Source organism: Marmota marmota, unplaced genomic scaffold (genome assembly GCF_001458135.2).
Source record: "Marmota marmota marmota unplaced genomic scaffold, marMar, whole genome shotgun sequence".
Classification (NCBI taxonomy): Eukaryota; Metazoa; Chordata; class Mammalia; order Rodentia; family Sciuridae; genus Marmota; species Marmota marmota.
Window position 1 is genome coordinate 12,446,608 of NW_026000242.1, and position 20,554 is coordinate 12,467,161.

At 34.7% G+C, this 20,554-nt stretch overlaps 1 protein-coding gene and 1 non-coding gene across 6 annotated transcripts in view; one reads left to right on the plus strand and one right to left on the minus strand.

Moving 5' to 3' along the window:
- Positions 1–20,554, minus strand: part of Sik2 (salt inducible kinase 2) — a 119,941-nt gene that overhangs the window by 62,307 nt on the left and 37,080 nt on the right. The window lies entirely within an intron of this gene.
- Positions 15,101–15,207, plus strand: LOC125613982. Its single transcript, XR_007344629.1, has one exon. It is a non-coding gene; the product is annotated as a U6 spliceosomal RNA (small nuclear RNA).

Here is a 20,554-nt window from a genome sequence, read left to right on the forward strand (position 1 = left end):
GCGGCACAATTCACAACAGCTAGACTGTGGAACCAACCTAGATGCCCTTCAATAGATGAATGGATTAAAAAATGTGGCATTTATACACAATGGAGTATTAGGCAGCACTAAAAAATGACAAAATCATGGAATTTGCAGGGAAATGGATGGCATTAGAGCAGATTATGCTAAGCGAAGCTAGCCAATCCTTAAAAAACAAATGCCAAATGTCTTCTTTGATATAAAGAGAGCAACTAAGAACAGAACAGGGAGGAAGAGCATGAGGAAAAGATTAACATTAAACAGAGTCGAGTGGGGGGAGAGAAAGGGAGAGAGAAGGGAAATCATATGGAAATGGTAGGAGACCCTCAATGTTACACAAAATTACACATAAGAGGTTGTGTGGGGAAAGGGGGGGGGGAAACAAGGGAGAGAACTGAACAATAGCAGATGAGGTAGAGAGGCAAGATGGGAGAGGAGGGGAGGGGGGATAGTAGGGGATAGGAAAGGTAGCAGAATACAACAGTCACTAATATGCCATTATGTAAAAATGTGAGTGTGTAACCGATGTGATTCTGCAATTTGTATTTGGGGTAAAAATGGGAGTTCATAACCCACTTGAGTCAAATGTATGAAAGATGATATATCATGAGCTTTGTAATGTTTTGAACAACCAATAAAAAAAAATTTCCTGGTCTAATTCCTAAGTCTTTGATCCACTCTGATTTGACTTTTGTGCAGGGTGAGATAGGGATCTAGTTTCAAACTTCAACATAAGGATATTCAGTTTTCCCAGCATCATTGGTTAAAATGGCTATCTTTCCTTCTACGTATATAAATATTTAATATCTTTTTAGTTGCAGATGGACACAATACCTTTATTTTGTTTATTTTTATGTGGTGCTGGGATCGAACCCAGTGCTTCACACATGCTTGGCAAGCGCTCTACCACTGAGCCACAACCCTGGCCCCTCTTCTACATATATTTTTGGCACCTTTATCAAGTATCAGATGACTATAACTTTGTGGGCTTGTCTCTGTGTATTCTATTTTACTTCATTATCTGACCTGTCTTTCTAATCAATCTTTTCCATTCTTTGCTGACAGAAGGAAAAAATATAATTTATTTGGTAAATACATTTGCTTTCCAGGAATATGTTATCTAATTATGGTTTAGCTATCTAATTATTAAAAAAAATGTTACTAAAAAATTGTAAGTCTTTCAGAACTTCATATACAATTGAGACTGTAAGGTTTAGTAAATATCCTGGGCATAAGCATCTCATAGATAAATATTAAGAATATTCCAATAAAGTTTAACATATCTCATAATACTACAGCCTGTTAGCACTATATAAATTCAAGAGGAGCTAAAGTTAAAGCCTTGGAGGAAATTCTGAGGTTGTTCTACTTGAAACTTAAAGTTCATCATGCCCTAATAAAACCAATAGTTCAAACAGAATACCTTCTATACTATTCAAATATTTGTGGACCATTAAGCTTCTATATAAATAAGGATGTCTATTAACCAAATAAGTTGGAAAAAGGTAGTGAGATCTGTCAATGTGTTTGGATTTGATTCTTTGAAATCTACAGGATTAAGAATCAGTGCCACACCTAGTATGTGCAAGGCCCTGGGTTCAATCCTTAGATGGCAAAAAACAGAACAAAAAGAATCAGTGCTGGGATGAATTTCTGATTCACATGCATTGAGTTTGAGTGTCTGGTTTTATGTTTCCTGAATAAAATGTGATCATGTAGATGATGAGAAAGATTAAATTCACATTATTTTAAACTACTATAATTAGTTTGTGCAGTTTGTGCCACGGATGGAATAAAGTTTTATCAAATGTAAGCATCCCCTTAACACATGGATAAAAGGGAGAAGATACTTTAAAAGCTGAGAATGAGTAGTATCTGCATATATAGTTTATGGTCAGTGAGAAAGGAACAGCTGAGATCGAAGAGGATGTAGGGGTTAAGGAAACGACACATTCAATAGGCAAACAAAAATCAGGGTCTAAAGACTAGGAAGTCTAAATACTGGGTAAATTACCATAGCCAGAACACAGTAAAGAATTAACAGCTCAACTATTTACCAAGAGTCTTTCTAATTCAATTTATTAGGGCTGTGTGTGTGTGAAGAACATTTGTGATACTATATGGAAATTAAAATAAAAAGAGATCTTCTTTTTTTTAAATATTTATTTATATTTTTAGTTGTAGTTGGACACAATGCCTCTATTTCATTTATTTATTTTTACGTGGTGCTGAGGATTGAACCCAGGGCTCTGCATGTGCAAGGTGAGTGCTCTACCGCTGAGCCACAACCCCAGCACCCAAAAGAGATTTTCTTTATGGTAACTTTGATGAAGCACAGCAATTCCATAATATTATATCTCCATGCAGAATTATTAATAGCAACATTTTTTTTTACTGCACCTGACTTCTTTCAAACTTTTGGTTCATACATTTCCTTCTTTATTTATGTGTCAACCATTCATTCATTCATTAATAAAATATTGCCATCCTGTTCTCTGGCCTCATCTATAAACTGCCTACCCACCAACTCCATACATTTATAGACTATGCATCTCAAACTTAATATGCCCCCAAAAGAACTCTTGGTTATCTCTCCTAAACCTGTACCTTTCATTGTCTTCTTTATGAAGTAAAAGGCCACTCAAAACTTAAGAGTTAAGACTTTTTTCTCTTTCTACACCCAGCCAATCAGCAAATCCAATCAATTGTAATTTTGACATATGTCCATAATATCACTATTTTTCTTTAATTCCATCAACCCCCTTTTAGTTCAAGCCATTATTATTCCTTGCCTGAACTATTACAATAATTCCTTAACTGGTTTTCCTGCTTTTATCTTTGCCTCCCTGTTTTCCATTCTTGACACAGTAGCCACAGTGATCTTTAGAAACAGTTATATCTTGTCAGTCCACTGCCCATAATCCTGCAATGGCTTCTCATATTCTCGGAGTAAAGCCAAAGTCTTTACTATGGACTAACAAGCCCCTGTGTAACCTGAAACTGAAAACATCTTTGATTTACTCAAAATAGTTTGAATCTCAAAATTACATAATATGAGGTGTGACTGATCATAGCTCAGATTTGATATGTACTAAGATTTGTTAATGGTGATTATTTAAACTAAACTCTTTGATACAATTACATTCATGGGTTTGGAAGAATAACTGTATATTTATTTGAAATAGCCCAAATTATGAAATAGTCTAAAAGTCTATCAATAGAAGAATGACATACTATGGAATATGATGAAGCTGTTAAAAATGTGTTGAATTTTCTGTATTTATAGGGAAGTGTCTGTCTCTTTCATACAAATCCCCCACTTCAGTAATTCCACACTGAGCGCAGTTCCCTAAGTATTTCTATTATACTTGCTGATTCTTCTGAATATCTCTGTCTTCCTCACCATACTGATTCCTACTCTTCCTTCAAGCCTCATCTCCGAATATCATCTCATTAAAGAAGTCTTTCCTGACTTATCTGGCTAGGTAAAAAAAGTACTTAATGTTTGTTGAAAAGAAAAAGGAAAAATATCTATTTATTACATATTCTAAGAATTAGCTTAAAATTTCTTTCTAAAACTTAATTGGTATCTACTCTCTTTTCCCTCAAATCTGTGTAATTTATTATTATATAAGAAGATTTACTACTAATACAGAACTATGGCCTTTCCTCAATTGAGCTGAAATAACATCACTTGAAAATGTGTTGCAATAAGGACTAATTTTTTCACAGCTTTATTGAAATATAGAACACCACATACAAATCATCTGTCCAAATTTAAATCCAGAGGGACAATATACTTTTTAAAACAATAATAAAATAGGCTAAGTTTTTTTTTTTGGGGGGGAGGGGTACGGCAGGAGCAGTGCTAAGGATCAAACTCATGATCTCCTATGTACTAGGCAAGTGTTCTATCACTGAGTTTTATCCCCTAAACAAGAGTTTGAAAACCATCAATTGGTTATTACTGTAAGAGGAAAACAGATGGTTTTTTAAAAAAGCAATCATTCTATCCATACAACTGGCTTAAAAATGTTTTCTCAAGAAAATTCATGTGAGGACCATATTATTGAGTTATATGTGGGGAGGTTGAAGAAACCTGAACAAATATACCTTGTCAAATGTTTAAAAAGGACATCTCTAGGACTGGGGATGCAGCTCAGTGGTACAGCACTGTCCTTCCATGGGTGAAACACTAGGTTCAATTCATAGCAACACACACACACACACACACACACACACACACACACATCCCTGTAGGGTTTGATAAGTATTTGTGAAACTAATAGAATTTCCAACCATTTAGCAAATTCTCTTTCACATTCGACAAGTTAGTTACTTAGTTCCTTCCTTCCTTCCTTCCCACTAATGGCATCAATATTCCCTTTACAGTTATCGTTGAACTCTGGCTCCCTTTTATTTTGCCATATTCTGTAGTGGTTTCACTTGTAATTTCATCACTCCAGATTCACACTCAGACATAATAATTCCCTGCTTCTACTAGGTCTATCCAAAACCTTACCTGAAATTAGCCTCTTGGTGTTTTGAAGTATACGGTATGCAAAACAAACTTAAGTCTTAGTCCAAACTCAGACTATAACAAACTGGGTCTACCTCATCGTTTAAAAATATACTAACTTCATTAAAATAACCAACAATAGCTATTAATCAATATCATTTGAACAACTGTACATTTCTTACTAATCCTTTTTATTATCCACCCTAAGCCTAACTTTTCTTATCTCCAAAATCTGATTTTAAAATGCTAACATAATCCTGCAGATTCTCCTTTCATCACATACCTTTCAGGAACCATATTCATTTTTGGCATTGCAAATTAGTTACTTATTTAAGAATTTTACTCTAATTCTCTTGTTCTCTCAAATATTGGAAAAGGTAATGACTATCTCTTCAAACTGGAACATAGAGTGTAAATACATCATGACTATTTCTCTGCAAAATTCTACTTTCATTCAGTTCTATAGTCTTTTGTTATTACTGCCCCCAGTATTTGATAATTAGGTGTTTCCTAAAATTTACCTTCAAGATCCTATTTTAGGCAAATATGATATCAGAATGTAGACTGTTTCAAAAAAGTTTTATAACAGAAGTTTTAACTGAAGCCATCAGAAATTTATTAATTTGATGTGAAAACCATGAACATGATCTAAGACCGAGGACAAAGACATGACAACAGAAGAAATTCAAGTATTTGGATTTTTCTTAGTGGCCCAAAATAAGATGACTGAAATTGGAGGTAAAAAGCAGAGACAGCCTAAACTTGAATAAACTATGAAGTGTTGTTGCTGGCTATTAGTAGTATTACCTCCAGCTTTTACAAATCACCTCTAACACAGAACACCTTTTTTAAAAACATCTCTTACTTTCAAACGTAAGTGCTTATCAGAAAAACAAGGACAGATTTATATTTAGGGCAATCTACTCTTCCAACCCCAAAGATTTCAATTAATTTTCATAATGGGTCAAGAAATAACATAGGGAAGAAATACCATTAGGAAAGACCTTAGGAGTAAACAATATCTGGAACCCCACCTCCCTCTGTAACATCACTTTAACACAAACCCCACTGTAACTGTAACTTTGAGCTTGTTACACAAGATGGACTGAAATCTTCAATGATCTCCATGCAGTTGGGGGAAGGTTGAATGGCCAACATTTTAAATCTTGGAGATTCCAATAAAAAACAAACATAATGTGTGTTTCAGCATCATGTGTAAGTCTTCACTTTATTTCATGCCAGTAAAGTAGTGACAGACACATTTTAAAGCTTCTCCAGCCCTGCTGTTTGGAACTCTCCAAGGTTCTGACACTCAATGGTGGTCTAATATCTAGAGAGCAACACTAGTAAAGCCCAAGTCCACAGAAAACAGAACTATAGGCTCAGTGGTCCTTGGCATTTCTAAATATCAATTCTAATACCTCCCACCCACTTTGGACTTACTCAGGTCATTTCATCCATCCTTGGTCTATACCTGCTTCATGGTACCCCAGGGACATCACCAAATGCTATCAAATCCCTACAGCACTTAATCTACTTGTTTGTTTTTTTATTTCAACCATTTCCCCGTGTTCACTATTTTAGAAGCAGAATTCAGTGGATTGTGGGAGAGATTTAATTTAATCTTGATTTGTTTGAGTAGATTAGAGCCACTGCAATTGGAAAAGTATTTCAAATGTATGCATTCTTGAGACGCTTTCTTCCCTCTCAGAAAGTATGCTAAAGCCCCTGAGCTATGGGGGAAAATAGATAACAGTAATATGATTGGCAGTAGTAAAGCTTTACTGTTCCAGCACGCCCATCAGAATCCAAGTAAGTAGGCCATATTGAGCAGAAAAACAAAAGGCTGTGGGCTGAGGCTGTAGCTCAGTGGTAGAGTGCTCCCCTAGCATGCGTAGGGCACTGAGTTCCATCCTCAGCACCATATAAAAAGAAACAAATAAAATAAAGGCATTCTGTCAATCTACAACTACAAAAAAAAAAAAAAAAAAAAAAAAAAAAAAAAAAAANGTGATGTTGAAAAATTGTAGGGCAGGCAGCAATAATTTATGATGGGCATTTACTTTTCCATGAGAGCATCTGTATTAGACACATATAACTCTCTTGATAACACACAGTGCTCTTCATCATCTACCATACCTAAGCATCAGTTCATCCTTTCTCTAAAGCCCTTGGCCCAGGAGTGGAGTTTCACTCGTAGTACCAGAATGCCAACTCCCATATGATATACAAATACTACAGGAAAGCCTCAATGGCCAACCCACTGGCTGCTTCATTGAATGTTATTGCAATTTATTATTTATCCAGGATTTTGAACTTTCTAAAGAAAATTTTTTTTAAGTTTCTTGGTATTTACATAAATTTATGGAGGTAAATAGCACATTGGGGAAGAACATTGCCTAAATTGTCTTCCAAAAAGCTTATCAAACAGTCTCCAGCTGGTTCCAGGCCAAGAATTATTATTCTCCAGAATAATGTGTACTTTCCTCTTTTATGTCTACATCACTAAAATGAGATACTTAGGTCATTATTTTCTGATGAAGTAACTGGTTAAGGATGATTTGACAATTGCCCATGTAAAGAAAGAGAAACAGTAAATTTTAAGTGGCATTATTTTAGATTAAATATAATAATATTTTTTTTTCTGTTTCCAAGTCTTGGATGATGATATGGTAAGCAAGTTATTTCAAAAAGAACTAAATATTAGAGATCATCAGCATCCCTAACAATGAAGAAATTAAATCGTTTTCCTTTTCTTTATCTATACTTTATATATTTAAAAAAATTCTCTGATGTGATAAAATAGTTGGTTGGGTGCTCAAAAATTCATATTTTATATTAAAATTCTGAAGTGTTGCTTCTTCCTAATGTCACTAATGATATCTCATAATTTTTAAGCATTTATGACATTTTATCTTTTTAAAGTTGTAATTTACCACTTTTACAACATTGTGTGAATCGAAGATTAGACATTAAATTTAGCTATCATAAATACTAGTATATAAATATACTGACAATAAGTGTAAGATGAAATAAATTGTATACTGATAGTTAAAAGATAATGATTACTGACCAGAAAAGTCTTTGCAATGTATTTTCAATCCTTTAGACTAAAATTATAATCAGTAAAATATATTTTTGAAAATAGTTACTAATAATAAGTTTGAAATTGGTAAACAGAGATGAAATATTTTGACTTAACATTTATTCCCCAGAAACAACCACCCTCACTGATGATCACTTTACAGGACTCTGAATAAACCAGGGGTTCTGAAGGAAACACATTGAAAATAGTCAGTAGCTTAAAGTGCTAACAGCATCAATTTGTTTAATTACAGAATACTTTATTAATTTTTTGTTTTTAATTGATAGATTCATATTAAAATACTCCATGTGGCTTATAAACATATAATAAATGTACAAATATATATTTAGAAAAACAAATTGCTCTATTTACTACCACCCAGAAGTTAGTGTAGTATAAATACTGTGAGATTGAAAACAATGTTTATACATGATAAGTGATGAAAATAGATAAATTAATGTGTACATTTTAAAATCAGAATAAGATGATATTATATACAAGATCTTTCAGAAACCTGAAGCACAGGAATACTTCCCATCACATTCTATAATGCCTACAGTATCCTGATACAAAAAAAAGACAATAAAAGTATAAGAAAATAAAGCAAAATAAAAGTATAAACCAATACCCTCATGAACATAATCATGGAAATTCTCAACAAAATTTTAATAATTGAATCAATAAATTTATAAAAATAAAGCTAATGATTTGGAATTTAGCCTGATAATGCGAAGTTGGTTTAGACAAAAAAAAGCAAGCAATATAATCACTATGTTAGTAAACTAAAGAAGAAAAATAATGTGCTTCTTCTAAGAAATCACAATAAGTCTTTATTAAAATTCAACAGAAGTTCCTGGAGGAAACAAATCCTAAAGTCAACATTATGCTCTATGATAAAAGACAAAATCACTTTCCCATAAAATAGGAACAAGGCAAAGATGTTTTTCCTTACCATTTCTATTAGTCAATGTAATAGATGTTTTAATTTGTACAAAGAGGCAAGGCAAAGAAATACCATCTATATTGGAAGGAAATAAACTCATATTTCAGAGATTATTTTATTATCATTGCCCTTCAATAATCTTCAGTTAAGGGCAATTATTATTTGTAAAGAATCTGATGGAATCTACAAAAGATATTAGATCTAACAAGTAAGTTTAGCAAAGTTGCAGAATAAAAGATCTATAAGCAATAATTAATTATAATTCTGTATTAGATCAAAGAATGATCACATTTTCTCACAGATTGTGGTTTATCTTTTCATTCTTTTAAATGTCTTTCAACAGAATTTGTTTTTAATTTTGATAAAACATTATAATTTCTTTCTTTTATAAACTGTGATTTGGAAATTGTATCTGATCTTTTTGCCTAATTCAAGGTCTCAAACATCTTCTTCTATAAGTTTTTTAGCTCCATGTCTTAGATAAAATACAAAAACTATGATCTGGGAAAATGATAAATTGTACATTATCCAAAAAGTACCACACCTTTTTTTGTTTTTGAAAAACACAAATAAAGAATGGGAAAAAAAAGCCATGAAAATCCATTGATAAAGCCATTTAAATCCATTCATAGTGTAAGAGGCATGGAAAGAAACACATGTAGCACAGACAAACAGAAATTTATTGAAATATATTTGTTAATCTATATTTTTGTCATTCTGTTCATCAGCTTTTCATTGTTGTAACCAAAATACCTGTCAGGAAATCTTAGAGGAGAAAGTTGGCTCATGATTTCAGAGGTGGAGTTCATGAATAGCCCACTTCATTGCTCTGAACTTGAGATGAGGCAGAACATTATGGCAGAAGGGTATGACACAGGGAAGCTACTCAGCTCCTGGTGGCCAAGTAAGAGAGGGAAAGAGAGGGGATAGAAGAGGGAGAGGGGAGGAAGGGGGTAGAGGGAGGAAAGAAGAGAAGCCAGGTGGAAAAGTCAACCATGTTTGTTTTTATATTTGTACTATGTCTGTCTGCATCTATGTATTTGAGAGACAGAGTGCACACATAAGAGAGAGAGAGAGAGAGAGAGAGAGAGAGAGAGAGAGAGAGAGAGAATTTTTCAACATTTACTTTTTAGTTTTCGGTGGACACAACATCTTTGTTTGTATGTGGTGCTGAGGATCGAACCCCGGGCCGCACACATGCCAAGCGAGCGTGCTACCACTTGAGCCACATCCCCAGCTCCTCCCACAGTGCTTTATTCCTTACTTAATTCAGGTCTCTGCTTAACTCCAGGTCTCCCTCTAATCACCACCCTGTGGATTCTACATTTAGCCTTCTTTACTTTTCTTTTTAGTACTCTTCAACACTTGCCATTTTATGTATCTGTTTATTGTATTTCTCCCTTTCTTAGGATGTAAATAAACTCCAAAAGAACAAAGATTTTCAATTTTTTCCCAGTGTTTCCTGGATCTAGAACAGTGCTTGGCACATAGGTAAGGCTCAATAAATTTTTGGTGAATTGATGGATGAATAAATATTTGCTATTACTATACCATTTGTGATTTCTTTATACCAAATTATTCCAACAGCTTCCAAACAAGATTTTATGTTCCAATCTCTTTTATCTCTACTTCATCCTACACTCTACTAGCTCACTTTTACTGAAACAGTGCTTTTGTAATGTTATTCCTCTCCTCAAGAGCATTCTTATTTGATCTCAGCAGTCCCCCAGGGTTTTCTAAAAGACATTAATAGAGGCACATGAAGAGAGAGATTAAAGACATTTGTATCATTCACTGTAAAAGTTCTCAGTCCTTAATTTACCAAGGTGCACTGTGACTCTTCCAGGAGAAGGATTTAATATGTCCCTCTCTTTGTGACCACAGAATTCTTTTTAAAGGAGCAGGTCAAGTATTTTGTGGAAAATGCTATAAGAAATACTGGCCTGTAGAAGTTATCTAAGACCATTTTCAAAAGTATCCATCAGGACCCTAGGTAAAACTGAAAAGAAGACAGTAATCTTTCATGCCCGTCCTGTTTCCTTTTCTCATCTCTCATCCACATTCTAAGGCTTCCTTCTTAACAAAAAGGCTTATTAAGAAATCAGTTGGGTTTCCTAGACTAATTCCTAGGTACTTCAATAGATGAATGGATAAAGCAACTGAGGTATATATACACAATGGAATATTACTCAGCATTAAAAGAGAATTAAATAATGGCATTTGCAGGTAAATGGATGGAAATAGAGAATATCATGCTAAGTGAGTAAGCCAATCCCAAAAAACCAAAGGCTGAATGTTCTCTCTGATAAGCAGATGCTGATCCATAATGGGCAGGGGGGAGACAAGGGGAAAATGGAGGAGCTTTGACAGGGCAAAGGGGAGGGAGGAGAGGGAGAGTGCAAGGGGGCAGCAAAGATGGTGGAATGAGATGTACATCATTATGCTAGGTACATGTATGACTGCGCATATGGTGTGATGCTACATCTTGTACAACCATAGAAATGTACAGTTGTGCTGCAATTGTGTACAATGAATCAAAATGCATTCTGCTGTCATATATACCTAATTAAAATAAATAAATTAATTGAAAAATAAAATAGAAAAAAAAAGTTCTTTAGAGTTGAATTGGTTGGTTGAAAACCTAAGAGGAAGTCTACAGGAACTTTTTTTGGTTAATCTAAAATTTTTAAAGAATTATTAAAAAAAACTTCACATCTTTTGTAACTGAGTGGTTTCAATATTTTTATAGTCTGAAATGTACTGTATTCTTTTCTCATTCTATTTTTTCTATACTTTTGAAATACTGATTATTGATTTTTTTTTTCCTGATAAAGTTCTAATAAATACTTTAAAAAAAAGAAAAGAAAAAGAAATCAGTTGGGGCTTGGGATGTAGCTTAGTGGTACAGCCATTATTGCCTAGCATGAACAAAGCCCCAGGCTAGATCCCCAGCACCATGAAAACAAACAAACAAACAAAAAACCAAAACAAACCAAACAATCAGTCTCAAAATGTAAGTGTACTGGCACATAGCTTTGAAAAGAGAGGTTTTCCTGGGCTTCTTCTAACCTATTTTAGCTTTCTTTTTTCTTCTTCCTTTTTTGGGGGGGCAGGGGGGCTACTGGGGATTGAACCTAGAGGCTCTTAACCACACTGAATCACATCTCCAGCCCCATTTATATTTTATTTTGAGACAGGGTCTCACTAAGTTGCTTAAGACCTTGCTAAGTTGCTGAGGCTGGCTTTGAACTTGCAGTCAGCTTCCTGAGCTACTGGGATTACAGGCGTTCACCACTGCTCCCAGCTCTACTTTAGTCATCTTTTTGACCCAGTCTTGCTCTTCAGTGATACTGTATTTTGAATCTTTTGCCTATAAACCATACCAAATAAAGAGAAACAGCAGGTACTCGGTATTATTAGATTCATTTTAATAACGGGTGTGCACAAACTCAGGAAGATACAACCCCTATAAAGTGTGACTCTCCTTTCCACAAATTACTCCTAAAAATCATATTACATAACACAGGTTGTACATAAAATCTATTAGGCTAAAGTTTTGGAAAATATATTTTTTAATTTTTTTGGTACTGTGGGTTGGACTCAGGGGCATTCAACCACTGACTGAGCCACATCCCCAATCCTATTTTATATTTTATTTAGAGATAGGGTCTCACTGAGTTGCTTAGCACCTTTGCTTGCTGAGGTTGGCTCTGAACTCGGGATACTCTGCATAAGCCTCCCAAACCATGGGGATTACAGGAGTTCACCATGGTGCCTGTCTGGAAAATGCATCTTTACTGGTACATGGTATGTTCATTATGAGCACTGTGAGTGGAGGACTTTCCCTAAATGATATTTCAAACTTTGTAAAAATTTTATGTGACTTGCTGGAGTTGTGACTCAGTGGTAGAGTGCTTGCCTAGCATGTGTGAGGCAATGGGTTCGATCCTCAGCACCACATTAAAATGAGCATATAAATTAAAGGCATGTGTCCTTTTTAAAAAAAAATTTATGTGACTGGCTACTTGATATATTTTATGACAAATAGTAAAATGCACTATTTACTAAAAATCAGTTCATTCATTATTGAAAATTTGAGGGAGGACTGTGTCTGTAAGAATTCATAAGATAGACACAAAGAAGGTACATTGCAGGATATCTATCAACAATGCCTTTCTGGGGAGTCACTGTTCATAGTACAAAATAGTCCTGTTTTATACTACATATGCCAGATGCATGCTACTATAACAAAACACCTGAGGTAATTAACTTATAGAGAAAAAGGTTTATTTTGGCTAGAAGTTCTAGTCCAAGATTGGGTGACTTCATTGCTTTGGGCCTCTGAAGAGGGCAGTACATTGTGGTGGGAGTATGTAGTGAAAATTGCTCACCTAATGGTAACTGAGAATCAAGAGCTGAAAAAAGAAGGGGCTAGAGTCCCAATATCTCCTTTGAGGATATACCCCCAATAAATTTAAGAACCTCCCCCAAGGTCCTGCCTCCTAAAAGTTCTTCTACCTCCCAAAAACACTACACTGGCAACCAAGTCTTTAACACACGGACCTTCGGGGAATGCTTATCCAAACTACAGCATATACTATATCTACATACTAAATATGGACTATATACTACATAGATACCCATCTGACCCAAAGATAATCACAGTGAATGTCTTTCATTCTGACAGAACTCTAATTTTCTTTAGTAATTTCTTCCCACAGTAATTTTTTTTTAAAAAAGAAAAGCTTATGCACCAATACATACATCTCTATCTATATACACACATATACATATACATATAGAGAATTGTGTGTGTGAGAGTGCACACACAGGAATGTGATAGACATCATTATACAAAGTACATGTATAAAGACACGAATTGATGTCAACATACTTTATATACAACCAGAGATATGAAAAATTGTGCTGTATATGTGTAATAAGAATTGTAATGCATTCCGCTGTTATTTATTTAAAAAAAATAATAAAAAAAAGAGAGTGCACACACATGTGCTTGGGTCCTCATCAGTAGACTGCCACTCTCTTCCATTCTCTAGGTATAAGCATTCATTTATCACAGAGGAAAAAGAACTCAATCTCAATACTACAGATAAGTCTGATTTATTTCAGGGTAGTCCATTTCCCCTTGAGGAATAGTGTATTTTGACAGTTTTGCTTTCTCTAACAGAGCTTATTATCCCAAACAAATCTCTAATTGCAAATGAAGCCAACAAAACCTGAGAGGAAATGTGCTCATTTTCAGGGTAGCCTTAAGGAAGCAATTTCTCACTTCTGAGAAAAAGCCATAGGAAAAAATGGCCACTTTCTGCTCTGAATGCTATTACCTCTGGATGTGATATCTGGAACTGAGTAGCCATTTTGCTAATAGCTATGCCAATGATGGCAAAGTGAAAGGACACAGAGTACCTGGGTGCTTGACAATATTGTTGAGTCTCAGTCAACTAATTCTAAAAGCTGCCCTTCCACTGGACTTCCTATTTTATGGAAGATGATACATTTCCTCCTGTCTCAGCCAATTTGAGTCAAGTTTTTATTACTTGTAGCTGAAAATCTGCTGGACCAGAACGAATACTGAGACTTGGATTAGAAAGCGAGTTGAATCAGATTCCCTTTTCTTGGAAAAAAGAGACACAAAGAGGGAAGCTAACAGTTAGTTGTAAGATACTGAAGTGAAAGAGTATATAAAAACATATAAAAACTGGGACTTGTATGAGCCACTGTTAGGAAAAAAAACAAAAGCAGAGGAAGACAGCTAGGAGAGAAAAAGAAGAGGTAGATATTTGCACAAAGAAGAAGCCATTAGAAAGAACATTATTGCTTCTTTAAGAAAAAGACATCTTTTAATTAGATTTCTAGTTCCTGCGATATTTTAGCTAACCTGCATTTTTAATTTACTTTGTTTATTCTTTCAGATAAACATGGCAGTAGAGTGTATTTTGACATGTTGTATATACATACATGGAGTATAACTTCTTATTTTTCTCATCTGCATGATATAGAGTTACACTGAACATAGGAAAGTTATGTCCGATTCATTCTACTGTCTTTCTTATGCCCATCCTCCCTCCCTTCCATCGTTCCAATGAACTTCTATTCTATTTTCTCCCCACCCTCATCCCAACTCATTGTGTGTTAGCATCCGCATATCAGAGAGAACACCCAGCCTTTGTTTTTTTGGGATTGGGCTAAACTGTATTTCTGAAACTTGAATTACCATGAGACATCTCTATAACCTAACATCTCTGTATTTCCCTTCCCAAGAGTTGGGTTGAGTGTGTGCTCTGCCACTCAAGTAAGAAAGATACATGGTATGGGGTTGGAGACAGATGGAAATACAATTGTCAAATTACACCCAACTGCAAGCCTGGCCCAGTGGTGTACTCCTGTAATCCTAGAGGCTCAGGAGGCTGAGGCAGAGGGACCGTGAGTTCAAAGCCAGTCTCAGCAATGGCGAGATGCTAAGCAATTCAGTGAGACCCTGTCTCTAAATAAGATACAAAATAGGGCTGGGGTGCTTGCTTTGACAGCACATATATTAAAATTGGAATGATATAGAGACAATTAGCATGGCCCCTGCTCAAGGATGACATGCAAATTCATGAGGCTTTCCATATTAAAAAAAAAAAAAAATAGGGCTGGGGATGTGGCCCAGTGGTCAAGTGTCATGAGTTCAATCCCTGGTACAAAATAATAATAATAATAATAATAATAATAATCATCATCATCATCATCATCATCATCATCAACCCAAACTGTAAATTAAAAGGGGCCAACAATTAACAGATGAGGGACTAAAGAATGGCTCCAATGAGAATAAAATTTAACAAAGACTATAAAAGTAACAAAAAAATGAAAAGATCATATAATCAGTATTATACAAGCTGGCTGTTAAGAGGGAATAAACCATGTGTCAAAGATGTTCCATCTGTAGCTAAAAAGTATCCGGATCAAGCATGAGATTTTTCAAGTCTTTTCCTGACACATTTTTATCTTCCCTTATTTGTACACTTTTGGAAAAGAATGCCAAAGCTTGACATTCTCTGGGCAGTATTTTTCCTATCTGGTGCATCTTTATTCCACTTTCTTTCCCAGTTGAGTTCCATCAATATTACCCTATACTAGTCCTCACTGTATTTCACTTTGGTTCCTGTCAAGGTAATCCCTATGTCTCTAATATCTCCCAATTCCAATACAAATTAATCTTTCCAAAGCAGGATTCTGAATGTGTCATGCCTCTATTTAAAAACTCTCAATAGCTCTCCCATGCCTATGGCATTAATGAAGCCAAGGTCATTCCTTATCCTAGCTTATATATAGAACCTCCATCATATATAGCTTCAGTCTGCTTTTATGCCCTTAATCTCTCTTTCTATTACCATCTCTTCTTACTACCCCTCCCTTCCACCCTCATTTATTCCTGTTAACCTGAACTACTTTGTTCTTTATATGAACCTCATAGTTTTCTAATTCTGAGTTTTAGCTCATGCTATTACTTTCATCTGATACTTACACCTCCAAACATACAACCTAAATTTCCTTCCATCTTTATAGAAGTAATAGGTTTTCAGAAATAGAAGTATATTCTTATTAATAAAACAATCAGATGAATCTGAGTCTGTGTAGAAATGTGCAAAATCACTTTAAGAATGACAAAGTCAGTAATACCTTACCAAAACAGAAAGAAATGTACCCAAAATGGGAGTTTACCAGAAAAGTCAGCAGCAATCCAAGTGCTATCGAAAAGTATCAGTCAAGACTATAGGCTTTCAATAGTCCTTCAAATTTCACCATATTCAAAACATTCTGCCTTGCTCTTTAAGCTTAGTTACTGTTATATCAGTATGTCTCAGCTATTACAAAGTACTTGAAAGAAAAAAAAAACTTTAGATTGCAGTCTATAGCACTACGATTAACAACTTATAAGTAATAAATACTCAATGAATACATGCACAAATTTATTCTTAGTCTATTGGAAAACAAAAAGACACTGAAGTTTTCTATTTTCAGATTAAAATAAGAAAGTTCTTCACTCCTGGGATAAGTTAGCTAAAGATCTCATTTAGTATCATCCTTAAAGTGATTTGTACATTTCTACAGTGACTCAGATTCATGTGATTTTTTTATTAATCAGAATACACTGCTATTTCTTTTTTTTTTTAATTTTAGGTGGACACAATATCTTTATTTTATCTATATGTGGTGTTGAGGATCGAACCCAGTGCCTCAAGCATGCCAGGTGAGTGCACTACCACTTGAACCACATCCCCAGCCCCAATACTGCTATTTCTAAAAACCCATTACTGTGCTTTAAATGTGGCCTCTTCAAAATTCAGGCATTGGAACCTATTGGTCAATGTGATGGTACTTTAAGATGGGGTCTTTAAAAGGTAAATGGGTCCTGAGGGCTCCTTCCTTGTGAGTGGGATAAAGCTTTTAGAAAGAGATTTCATGGAACCTGGCCATTCTGCTTTCCACCATTTGAGGACACAGTGTTCTTTCTTACCACAGGATGCAGCTGGGAGCAAGCCTTGAACTTGGACTTCCCAGTCTCCAGAACTATGAGAAATAAATCTGTTCTTTATAAATTACCCAGCTTGAGGTATTTTATTATAGCCTCATACAACAGATTAAGAGTATAAGAACAAAAATAAAATGTATAATGATACTACATTAAGGGAAAAATAGAAGTTTCTAAGAAATGTTAGGTCAGAAAATTGAATGGGAATTGGGCAACTGGCCATCAACTCAAGGTAGAATTTCACAGAATGATTTATTTTACTTGGAATACCAAAATCCCTAATAGTAAATATGAATATGTGTAAGTACAAATGTTCAGATCAGACATTTCAGAATAATTAACAAATGCATTTCAGAAACAAACTGTATAAGCTATTTTGTATAATGAATTACTTGGTCCTGTTTCTTTCCATTAACTTCAATGAATTTCTCTAAAAAGAGATTTTAAAAAATGGTGAAACCACTATGTCAGTTATCTTTATGGAATTGTAAAAGAGAACTGGTGAGCTATTCCTATGTATGATGGGTAACCAGCTTGAAGTAACATAATAAGGATCATTATGATCATTAAGGCCTTAACAGGCCTTATTGACAACTGAACAAAACTGTCTGCATATAAATATGTTTAGGTCACTGAGCTTTCTTGGTAAACTGAAAAATAACACATCCCCTAGTAAGTGAATAACTAGAACCATTTTTAACAGGTAAATGTTTAAAAGCAATTTAAATATGTCCTTGACCAACTCTATCTTGGTCCACAGACATGCACTCTTAGATCAAAACAGTAATTATCAATGTTAGAGAGTCAATTCTTTCAAACCCTTAACAAACATTTACAGAGTATTTATAATGCGCTGTGGGCTAAGCACTCTGCCAGGTATTGGAGATACAAACATAAGTAAGAAATACTTTTTGTTCTCAAGGAGTTCAGTCTAGCAGGAGACAGACATATAAGAACATAATTATAAAATAACAAATACGGCATTGAGAGGTATGTGGGGGCCATTATGGGACCACAGAGATGGGACCTCCACTTAGCTTACCTAGTATGAATGAGTCAAGAGAGGCTTCTCAGGCCATTATTCCTTTAATAACATTTATTACTGCTATCCTTATCATTGTCAAAAATCTTACGGACAGCCAAAAACACAGCAGATTCCTCACAGAGATTTTAAGCAACGGTTAATAAAAAATTGAAATAAATATATGATTATATTCCCTGACCTGTATAAAGAAGTTTAAGACTTCAAATTACTGGTAAATAAGATAACCAAAGAAAGAAGATGAGCATTTTTTTTTAAAATTTAAAAATGTAAGTAAAATAATTTAAAAATTCTCTTGTCTCTCATATAGCATTTATATATACTTGAAGGATCCACTGATAAATTACTACACTTAGAATAATGCTTTACATATTCTGGTTAAATTCTCTCAAAGGAATGATTCCAATATATTTTAAAATCAGATTTCATATTCATGATTATCTTCTATAGTATATGTATCTTTAGTGAAAAATAAAACTAGTCCCTACGAGGGGGAGGGGAAATTTAATTTCATCTACAATATAGTCATATTCTCCATGAAGCTTTATACAATATTGCTCTAAATGTATGAAGTTGATGGGTGTACAGATTCTTAATAAGACACAACAGATGGACATGGTTAGTGAAACATGGTTAAGACTGAGGAGAAGAGGCAGTTGATGACAAGCAGAAAAATGTACAATTCTCACTTGCATTTAGACGTGGGGAACTAATTTAAAAGCTACTTAAGATGCCTGTCTTAGAATTGTAAAACACCACTTTAAAAAGTTACTTTATACCGATTAAACAAAGTACAATATCACAGAATGTGTCTTTATTTCAAATAAGTAGTGATTTTTACATAAATAGAACTATAAGTATGGCACCAAGTGACAACATCATAGAACGGAATCAAGAAATGAGTAAAGAAAATGAGGTAGGTAACCAATACCTATTTGGGCCAAACAGTCTCATGTATTCTGTAGAGCAAAGATTAAAAGCCTACAAGAAGATCATGTGACAATCAGAGATTTCAACAAGAAAATGAAAAGGAAATCAGCTACTTTAACCTTGACATCTCAGTATTTTACATTTTTCCATAAGGATCCACCTAATTAGTAGAGTTTCTAAGAGTTTTCCCTCTCCTTCAACTGCATTTATTTTGTACTGAAAACTGAAATAACACAATTGAAATTCCTTAAGAGGAAATAATAAGATCATTGTTGTGGAACAGAAAAATATTTACTAATATACACTTATTGAAATCATGTTCTAAACAAATTTCTATTTTTGTTTTGCTCATAATCTTTGCTTCAAATTCTTCACAATAGATCCCATCTTAAAATTTGTTTTTTGAATTCTAAAACACACATACAAATGCCACAGAATAGTCAATTAGCAAAATGGAATAAAGCAAAATGAAATCAAAGAGGTCTTCAAACTACATAACTTATGATAATAGTCAAGGAAAGGAGGCAGATCTGAGAAGGGAAAAAAACAAAACAAAACAATTCTCATCACAGAAACCTTCCAGTAGAACATTTGGGTACTAGCATTGAAACAGGATGGAATCTTCTTCTCATATGATTCTTTGACATAAATCTGCATGCCATTGCTACCACTGACCACTCTGAACTGTTTTAAGTTCTTAGAAAGCTCTCTGTGAGGCAATATGCATAATCATGCTTGGATCTAATCTGATCTCCACACTGAGAGGAAAATAAGCCTTCTTTAAACTTCATTTTTAGGAATCTCTCTCTCTGAAGTACTCTTTACTATGAAAATGACAATTTGCTTTTTTTACTGCCCTTTTTGCTAGATTTTCCTTTTTTTCTTCTGCTGTTGGGGCAATTCTTCTGGTGCTAGGGAAGAATAGTTGGTGTCAGGGCCGAGGGTGAAGTTAATGAGCATTTCTGGGCTAAGGAGAAAGGATAAAAGGCTGTTTTTCTCATTCTGGTTCCCAAAGCAATTCCATAAATGAAGCAAAATTCAAGTGACTTTTACATCCTGTAGTATGACCGAATTCCAACTAAGCCGTCTTTCCATAACAGAAGTAGCAATTTCTTTACCCAGCTCTTCTAGTGCTGCATGTTTTCCTCTTTGTTCTCTAGGAGTGGCCCTTCTGTTTGAGGGGAAGGGTAGTTGTAACCAGGGCTGAGGGTCAAGTTACTGAGACCTTCTATTAGCACTGCTAAGCAAGGATGAAAGCCTACTGTGTGTTTCTGGAAATTTTTCTCCTGGAGGATCTGGAAAGACTCAATATTCAAGGGTGTGTTAAAACTTTGGTGGTTGGTTCGTGACAACCAAACTCCTGGATCTGTAGATTTAGATAGGACTGGATGCTTAACACTCTCAAACTGCTACAAGTTGGCCTACAAAGGACTCTACTCAAGTTTGGGAGCGGGGAGTGAGAAACTATGACAATT